Source organism: Myiozetetes cayanensis, unplaced genomic scaffold, assembly GCF_022539395.1.
Source record: "Myiozetetes cayanensis isolate MyiCay16 unplaced genomic scaffold, myiCay2020 scf1, whole genome shotgun sequence".
Lineage (NCBI taxonomy): Eukaryota > Metazoa > Chordata > Aves > Passeriformes > Tyrannidae > Myiozetetes > Myiozetetes cayanensis.
In genome coordinates, this window is record NW_026086604.1 from 115,476,771 (window position 1) to 115,486,279 (window position 9,509).

Below are 9,509 nucleotides of genomic sequence, written 5' to 3' on the forward strand. Positions count from 1 at the left end.
GAAAGACTGTACTAAAAAGATGGAGGTAGCAAATAATAAAATCTTTCAATCTGAGGTTTCTTCTGAAGAACATTCACTGATTTTTATTATTGCCCCATTCTGTTTTACAGAACTTCCTTACCTTAGCAAGGTGTTTATTCAGACACGTTTTGAATGCATAAGGTTGAAAAATATTTCCATATACAAAACAAAGCATTTCTGACAAACCAAATCCCAGAAATGGCCATTGAGATTGAGCTACTCTGTAGAGACCTTGTTTATCCCCGTGAGCTCAGGTTTCCAAAGCAGTTCCTGTAATACCAATGTAAACCATATACTTTTGTTGCCACAACTTTCTGAAGATCGTAGGGCGAAGAAACTTTTTTGTTATCATTATTCAATAGTAGCCTCAGCAGGCTCTATTTGTTTAATTGTTAAATGAAATAAGGATTATAATGGAATCAAAAGATGCTTCTGTGACAATATTTAACTGTGAGAACTTGCTGTCATGTGCACATATTAGCTATTTACATAAAATCCTATTAAATATCACAGTTCCACAGTTAAGCTAATATTACCCATTGAACTTTTCTAACTCAAATAGTGTGGCAGTAGAAACATGCCAAGAAACAGGCTATGTTAAAACCCCTAACCGGTGAGTAAATGACCAGTGTTTAAATAAGCCAAATACCAGATCATTACAAATATACAGAATACTTTTTATTCCAAACATGAAAAACTTTAATTAGCAATTATCTTGTTTGAATGTTGCTTTTCTGACATCTCTGCTTGGAATATTTTTTTTTCATCATTGTAAGTATCTCTGCAATTCCGGTGATAATTTCAATTGCTTGACTTGATTGTTCAGGTCACAGTCTAGCACATACTTGTTTATTATACTTGTTTATGATTAAGTATACACGTTTAAGCAGTCCCATTACAGTCACAATCTGATTCATAATTAATCCAAAGCAAAGTTTAGCTATAAATAATGCATTATTTTATACAACATCTGTAAAGTGCAGGTGTGTCATATGCACCTAAGAGAGAGCAGACAGTACAAGTGGGGGAATATGTACGGATGTGCACTAAAGACAGCAAAAATAAGTAGGCAAACATAGGCTAAATTGATAGATTTGTTTACCACAAGCATTTATTAACCTTGTGTACTTGAAAGTAATTTTGTTTATACTTTTGGAAAGTTCATTATACTAGCAGTAAGTATAGGAGTAAGTCAGGAGTTGGACTTTGATGATCCTTGTTGCCCCCCTTCCAACTCAGGATATTCTGTGATTCTAAGTAGGATGTTTCTTTTTAAATGAAGCACATTTTATCCTATTTAATGCACCCTAAGGAATGTTTACTCTCTATCCTACCTATAATGCCAACTAGTTTGGCTACCAGCCTATTAAATTTGATGGCTGAGAATTAACAAGATCTTAACAGTAAATCTACTCTTCCACTACAGACTATTGAATCCAGAAGGAGTGTTTTTCTAAATCAAAATAATTTGAAAGTTCTTCACTAAACTGTCTGTTATTAGGACTGTTATTAGTTGGTTATGTGGTTGCAACATAGCTTTAAATCATGTTGCTATGAAAATGAGAGTCTTTGTTTATATGTTTAAAAAAGGTCAAGATTTTTTAAAACTGAAGAACAGTATTTCCTCTCCGTCCTTTTAAGAGAGGACACTTTAAGGAAGTTAAAGAGTGGACAGGAAGGACTTTCTGGAAATCAGAGATCTCCCTTAAGGCCTCGTTTTGCAAACTAGAAATTAAATCTTTTTCAAAAATCTTGGCCTAGGCACTAATTTTGAGTAACTCTTTTGGGAATCCTGGAGTTACCTTAACTGGAAATTAGAGCTTATCATACTCTAATAGCATGATGTTAGTTTGCACTCTTAACAACGGTGATATATTGTAGCAATACTAATTGAGGTTATATTGTATAAGGTTTCTAAGGAGCAAAATTTGTATTTTCTTCTCCTAGGAAAGGCAGACTCAGTGGAAAAGCCTTGCATCATGAACATTTCAGCTGAGGCACACGTTTTACCAGAGAGACTGCAACAACAAACCTGTTCTTGAAGCGTTTCTGATGCACCACTGAAAAGAGCATACAGTGTTTGCCATCTCCTAGCGTTGTACTCTGCCCTCTAAGGAGGAGTTACAAAGTTACAAAAACGGGCTGAGAGTCAGAATTCTGCAAAGAATTGGATTTCATTTTGTCCCTTCGTACCATTTGTTGGTAAGCTCTGGGTATATACAGAGGCATTTGACTTGTGGGACATGAGGCATTTCATAAGTCATCTATTTTTGTAATCTGAAGCGTCTGACTATTATTACAGGAACATGCAAATAAAGTAATCCACAAAGAGCTTTTATAACTTCTTCAAACCTAAACTTTTGCAAACTAACCAAAGTGTTAATAGTGATCAAACACCTTCATTAAATTTGCCCATAGAAAAAAACCACAGAGCTTTTAGTTTGTAATTTCAGCATTATATGCTTTATGAATTCTCAGCATAGCAGAGTATTAAACACTTCCACTCCTTTGAGGAAAATTACATCTTCTACATTATAGATGGGTAAATAAATAAAATAGTTTGGTGGGGGGTGTGTTTGGTTTTTGTTTGTTTGTTTTGTTTTGTTTTGTTTTCCGACAGGCTGAGTTCCTACTAAAGTTGTCTTCATTTTATCATGTCCATGAGGGTAAACACTGGGTCTACACGTGCTTAGTAGGAGTTGCAGTGTGTTGTGTTTTCAGCTTCGAGGACTTACTAGGAGAGTAAACACATACTCACTTCTGCTGATAAATGGTGAACTGTAGGCTGGTATCAGTTTGTCTTATTCGAAAGCTTACAACAGAATACCACAGAAAGGGGAATATATATGTATAAAAGATGAACTCAGTTCTATTATTGAATGGCAGTCAAAATTCACATTATTCATTTTAGCCTAGCAACTTTTCTGAATTACAAGAAATCATATGTTATTCTTAGTATATGCCCACAATAGAGGTAGAGAGAGGAGTTGATTAAACTCACATACTCCAAGACATAAATGCATTTCTTTCAGTCATTTGAGAAAAATCACAGAGAAAAATACCCATTTCCATTGGTAAATGGAAAAAAAAATCACAAAATTATTTGAAATAGATTTTAAAAAGGTTTGGTAACAAATGGGGAACATAGTTTTTCATGCTGTTTGACATGAAGACAAGTAGACTGCAATATAACAGTCAGTGGCATTGTATCCTGTACTAAAGCTTGTAATGCAGTTCCTTAATCCCATTAATTTTCGTATTGCTCACATTAGCAATAAATATCAGTTCTTGTCCCATAGGGATGGTAGGTTTGGGTATGTTGCACTAACCAGCACAAGTCTTAACAGAAGTCAATTCCACCATTTAATTTTTTATCCAGTCTTCCAACTTCTGAAGCATAAGACAACAGTCATATTTGTGTTCTTTATTTTTAGTTCTAAAAATGCTAATAACTTACAGTCTTTGTAGGTGCTTTCACATGCATATTCAAAACTTTTTCACTAGAAATAGCTTTATGGTTGAAACATCTGGCCAGAAGACCTTAACTAAACATCCATTGTACCATTACCACAAACTGACAGGAGTGCAGTAGGCAGATAATAGTCTTCTTAATTTCTCTGAAACATTTATATTTTGTATAAACCACACATGAAAATCAGGGTCCTGACCACTAATATAACTTACCCTATACTTCAGATAACTGTATATATATATATATATACATAAAAACCTCTGTGTTAATATCCAGCAACTTCATTTTCTGAGTAAACAGCAGCTGAAGTAAGGGGAAAGCACCATTTTAATTCTGCCAAAAACCAGAAGAAAATTCCCCACTTCTGTTCTTTGCTATGGCAACATACTCCGGGAGGAAGAGTCACCAGGAGGGAGAATCTCTAGTGGGACAACAGTAAAACTAAACAGCACTTGAAGACTTTCTAATTCTCTCACCTATTTGCCTGCATATATCAGGAGGCTGTGAAAACAAAGTTGTTCCGGCTGGCATTCCTCTTACTCCTCTTAGTCCATAAAAAATCCTTCCATCCTTCCTTCTCCCATCCAGCTTCTCCTCTCTGTAGCGATCTATACAGTTTTCTTGAAATCACTGCACAAATTGCTTCATCCTCCTCCATATAAGATAAGAATCTACAATGAAGTTCAATGCTCTGAGCATTTCTAAGTCACTGCCAAAGGACAGAAGAAACTCCAGAAAAGTCAGGAAAATAGTAAATAGGGAAAGAGCATGAATGAAGAAAATTAATGAAAAGGGACAGCAGAGAAGGACAAAAGAACATAATGGTAAAACCTCTTAACATTTACTTATAACAAGTTTCAGGATTACTGTCATCATATTCCATAGCACTAATATAGTGACAGGCAAAAATAAAAGAGTGAACAGCGAGGGAAAGGGCAAATGAGACTTAGAGAGGGACATAAAGCTAAGGAATCAGTAAATGGAAAGTAATGGTAGGAGAAGGAGAATAAGGACTTAGTCATTGGAACTGGAAAAGACATTTGAAGACAGAAGAGGACAGAGGGAAATTAAACAAGATTGATCAGATGGAAGAAAAAATATATTATTGCAAAGAATGTTTTGAAATATAATATTACAATAACATTCAAAGAACTTGACTTAGCTGTCAAGGATTATGACTATACAGAGGAAGAAGGAAACTAGACCAATCACATGGAATGATTATGAATGCAAGAGCTCCTCACATTCCCATACAATGAGGAAGTAACAGACACAGGCTAAAGAAGAGATTTTCTCTTTCAGACTACATTGCCAACATTGATATGTTCCATATGTGTTTTGTCCAGCAGAAGCAGCTGAGGCCTAAATGCATTCTTGGCTATTTGACATTAGTCATCAATACTTAATAAAGTCACTTTCTGGGGAAAGGGTCACTTTTAGGGGGGTGGAGGTGGTGTTGCTGCATTTAAAATTCTCTCTTTTTTCCCCTTAAGTTCCTAAGTTCTTTCTAAGCAAGAAACAGAACATGAATTTACATATCTATGGAGAATAAGATCAGATTACTGATTTTAATATTTTTAAAATTAATTATATTTGTATCTGCATTACAGAGAAGAATAAAGACCTCAGTCAAGATCAAGCCTCATTGCTGTTGACAATGTAAAAATATACGGCATCATCCAGTTCTTAGCTGGCACCTAGACATCCAGCTTGGAATACAAACAGTGTGATCTTGCATCTGCTCGCAGAAGGCCGCATAGACGTTCTCTGGGTAATTTAGGAACCGGGACCTCCAAGATTTCTGACCCTCTTCCTGAGTACTTGATCACCTTTCTCTAGAATGTCCTTCCCTAGAAAAATGTCTTCTGGTGCATATATGTGTAGCTAGAAGGAATTTAGGAAAAAGGGCAGTGGAGAACTGAAGCACTGTGTGTGCCAGAAAGATTTACCATCATACATCACTGGCTTCCTGATTTCTACTAGTCTGCATCTTTGTTTTTTCATTTGTTTTAATTATATTAAGGCACCTTATACACTTTAATATGATTTGAAGTCTCAAGTAAGAGGCACTATAATAAAAACAGCCATTTTGCATAAATGATTCTGTACAGGTGCAAAGGATGATGGTGTCAATGAAAGGAGAATTATCTTGATTAATCTTCATTAAGTACAGCATTTTAACGTAAGATTGGCAGAAAAATTCAGGGACTGATTTACTTAACTTCATATCTTTTAAAACCTTACAAAACTTCCCTGGGTATTTAAAGATACAGAGTGTGTTTAACCCAACTCTCAGAACTTAGTTCACCTCTTTTCTGACCAATTCGCTCAGAACTTTCAATTCTGCTGATTTCAGCAATTCCTTCTGACTGAAGAGGCACCACTTAAAATGCTTAAATATTGTTCATCTGGAAGAAAAAATCAGTTTCTTTGGCTTTTTTTTTTCCTGTCTAGCTTGTTGAATTATTAATAATGCTTTGTTTCACATTGCTTATCAGCATGATTCCTGCATTATGAGTATGGACACACATACACACACATTCCCAACTATTTTCTTTGTTTCCCCATTCTGTGGTGAGTATCCTTTGGTTTTCCCAATAAAATACAAGGTTGTGCTCTGTAAAAAAAAATAGATGAAGTTATATGAAGCAGATGAAGTAGATGTTTGCAGGAAGGCAAACTAGGTGAAAGGAGCGAATAAAGCTAAAGAACAATGTACTGCACTGTTCCCCATACCAAGCATGGAAAACACCTCACAAATACTGGTTGTAAATGTAAAAATTAGTTATCCAAGGAAAAGAGAAAAATTGGCCAGAAAAACAGTAAGTTCCATAAATAGGTACTTCATTTGAATTTCTGAGTTTTGGAATCAACTTAAGATTTTAATATGGGAATGACTTACAAATCCAGTGGGAATTCAAAATTAATTCAGTGGAAGAAAAATCTTTAACCTAAGGCATTAAGATTGTTTCATTATATGTGAACTAGTTTTCCTGAAATTGTCTAGTATATTTTTAAATTTAAATAGAGGTAATGTAAGATATACAGATACACTCCATAGTAATTCTTCCTTCTACTTGTAGTTAAAGACTGACCTCTCAGTTCACTAGGACAAATTTCTCTGAAATATCTGACAGGCAAATCAAAATTTCCACCTTGGTTGTACACCTCAACACAACAGTTTTACCATTTCAAATCACCAAGTATTGAAACATGCTATTCTACATACGGGGCTGCTTTCCTTTCAAATGTAGACTATGATCAGCTGTAGCCTCCCTTCTGCTCTACCTCAGCCTAAAGAGTAGTGCTGGCTGTGTGTGGAAGTATGAACAGTTAGATATGCAGGTATAGCTGATATACAGGTTCCTTGGCTCTCAGGCTGGCAAAAAGCCAGTATAATACAAACAGTTATTCCCAGTTATGCCCAGCATAAAGTGCTGGGCAGCAGCATGACATTACATATTTTACATCTTATTATCTGTGACTCAATTAAAACTACAGAAATTATCTGAATATCTGTGTTTTGTTCTGTAACATAGGGCTCTCAGGGCATTTTTTTATCATGCTTTGAACTAAGAAGAATTACGTACAGGACATGTCTTTCTTGTACAAAGGCAGCAGTTAGAAATTCAACACATAAATTAAAGAGTCTCTATCTACTAATATGAGCATGAGGTTAGGTTGGACACACCAGCTGAGAGTATGACCTGCAAAACCACACATCTACATTAGCTCCCCTGAAGGGAATTCTATTTGATTCATAGTGACATGCTTGGGCTCACCTTATATTCACTTTCATCAAGGTAGAGAGAATCACTTGTACTTGGATTTTTCTATTTTTTGCTAAGAGCAATCATCTACAATGGACCTTTGTGGGCTGCAGTTCATGGACCCTCCAGAGACATAAGGATCAGGAGGGAAAGAGTGTACACAGTCCTTCAGGCAAGCTGGTTGTGAAGCTCCACTGCTGGGACAAAATAGTCCCCTACTGCAAAATGAGTGCAAAAAAACCCCCATAACTCCAAGTCACTAATAAGCTAATCATGATCTCTGTCAAAGTCCCTCTGCTTTTCAGGCCTATTCCATGTTTCAAATACCTACTCATGTTTCCTTTCCATTCTCTAGTATTGTTGCCTTTATATAGCAATAGTCCTGTCTGCAGTAATGCCAATCATTAATGATAAACTACATTCCTTAAATAAATGAACAGCTGTATTATAATGTGATACTGTCCTTTTTTATTTTTTTACTTTGCCTTTCCAGGACTCTGCAGACTACAGCCATTTGCAACAGGTTTTCTTAGGACCCTGTGTTACAGAAGACAAAATGTTCTGGCCCTAATCCAGGAAAGCACTTAGATACATGTTGACATTTAAGTAGATGAGTGGCCTTAGTGAGGTCAATTGGACTACTTACTTGTGTAAAGCTAAACCTGTCCTGAAATATTTTGTTTGATGGACACGGACTATTCAGCACTTTGAATGACTGAACCCTTCATGAGATCATACACAATTATTATTATTGCACAAATATTTTACACAATAATAATTGCTTTCCAGATTATTTGAAACATTCAAGTTCATATTCAGTGAATAATTAATGTAGCAAATTTCAATCCAACCCCACGGAAAAGGTATATGATTACTTCCAGTAAGTATAAGGTATCTCTAATTGTTGTTGTGTTTTTCTGCAGTGTTTTGGTGTGTTGAGATTGCCAGGATAGGACATACAAGGGTCTGAGTGTGACCTCAAACCTGCCTCCTAGAACACAGCTAAGTCTCTGTCACCCCTCTTTTGCTCTCTGGCAAACACTTGCAGCAATGCTAGTTCCTGCATGTTTGTGAGGGGTGTCTTTTTTAAATCAGGGCAGATGACCAGACCACAAACTTGTTAGTGTTTTTGATGGAAAAAGAACATCAAGATACCTCAGCATTATGTTGCCTCTCTAATCATAAACTGGTATTGCAGCATGGAAGCTGAACGTTGCTTCTTTGCCCTATAATCCAGCAAGTCGATTTTTCAATGGTGTGAGACACAGCTCAGACTTAGGTTTTATTCTTTCTCTACATTCACTGAATGGCTGTCTGCCCTCATTACTGATGCATTTTTCCTATGCAGCATCATTAAGAGAAATTCACAAAGAGGGAGATTTTGTGGCCACTTACAGGTTCTTTCTTGCAGGTACCAAGCACAGAAGGGAAAGAGGATACACCTTTTCTGAGGCCTCATAGGAAAGTCCAGCTCTATGTGGCACCTACTTATGCTCCAAAATAACCTGCTTCTGCTGGGACATACTGACAACAAGGCTTTAAGATCTCAGTGGACCACTCTACTAGGATAAATTAATTTGTTAACAAGTGAGATGATCGTGGAGCCAGAACAGCAGGGCTTATCTTGCAGCTTCCTTCAAACTTTCATAAAATAATTTAGATTAATGATTTTAGCAAAAATTCCAAGGTTTCTATTAGTGAAAAATTTCTTCTTAGTCCTGATATGTATACGTTACCTATATAAGTAAAAAGGAAATATTAATCAGTGAGATCCTAAGAATTTTCTGCTACTTGTCTACTTACATTTTTTATGATCTTCAAGGTGTTATGGAAGAAGAAATGTGAAAAGCTAACACACCAATCTGAAGGGTATCATCTTCTTTATGCATTCTTTGTCCTGCCCATTAACTCTGCCACCAGTTGAATGCCACAGAAGGTTATTATGGAGGAGTTAATTTCTGACCTTAATTTTTCCAGTACACACTAACCAGTGAAGTGGTCAACATCCAAAGATGTGCAGCTCCTCCTTCCTGTCATACCGATGTTCAGCGTGACATAAAACACTGCTCCACAGTTAAGGCCAACAAGGTCTACAAAGCCTCTGAGTTTAACTAGCTGCCAGAAAAAAAAAAAAAAAAAGTCACATTCTGTTCTATTCAAATTAACGCCTTAAATTTGAAGACTATCTCGAATCACAAAACAACGTTGCAGCAATAAACTGCCTCGCAGGCGCTCGGCACTTCCTG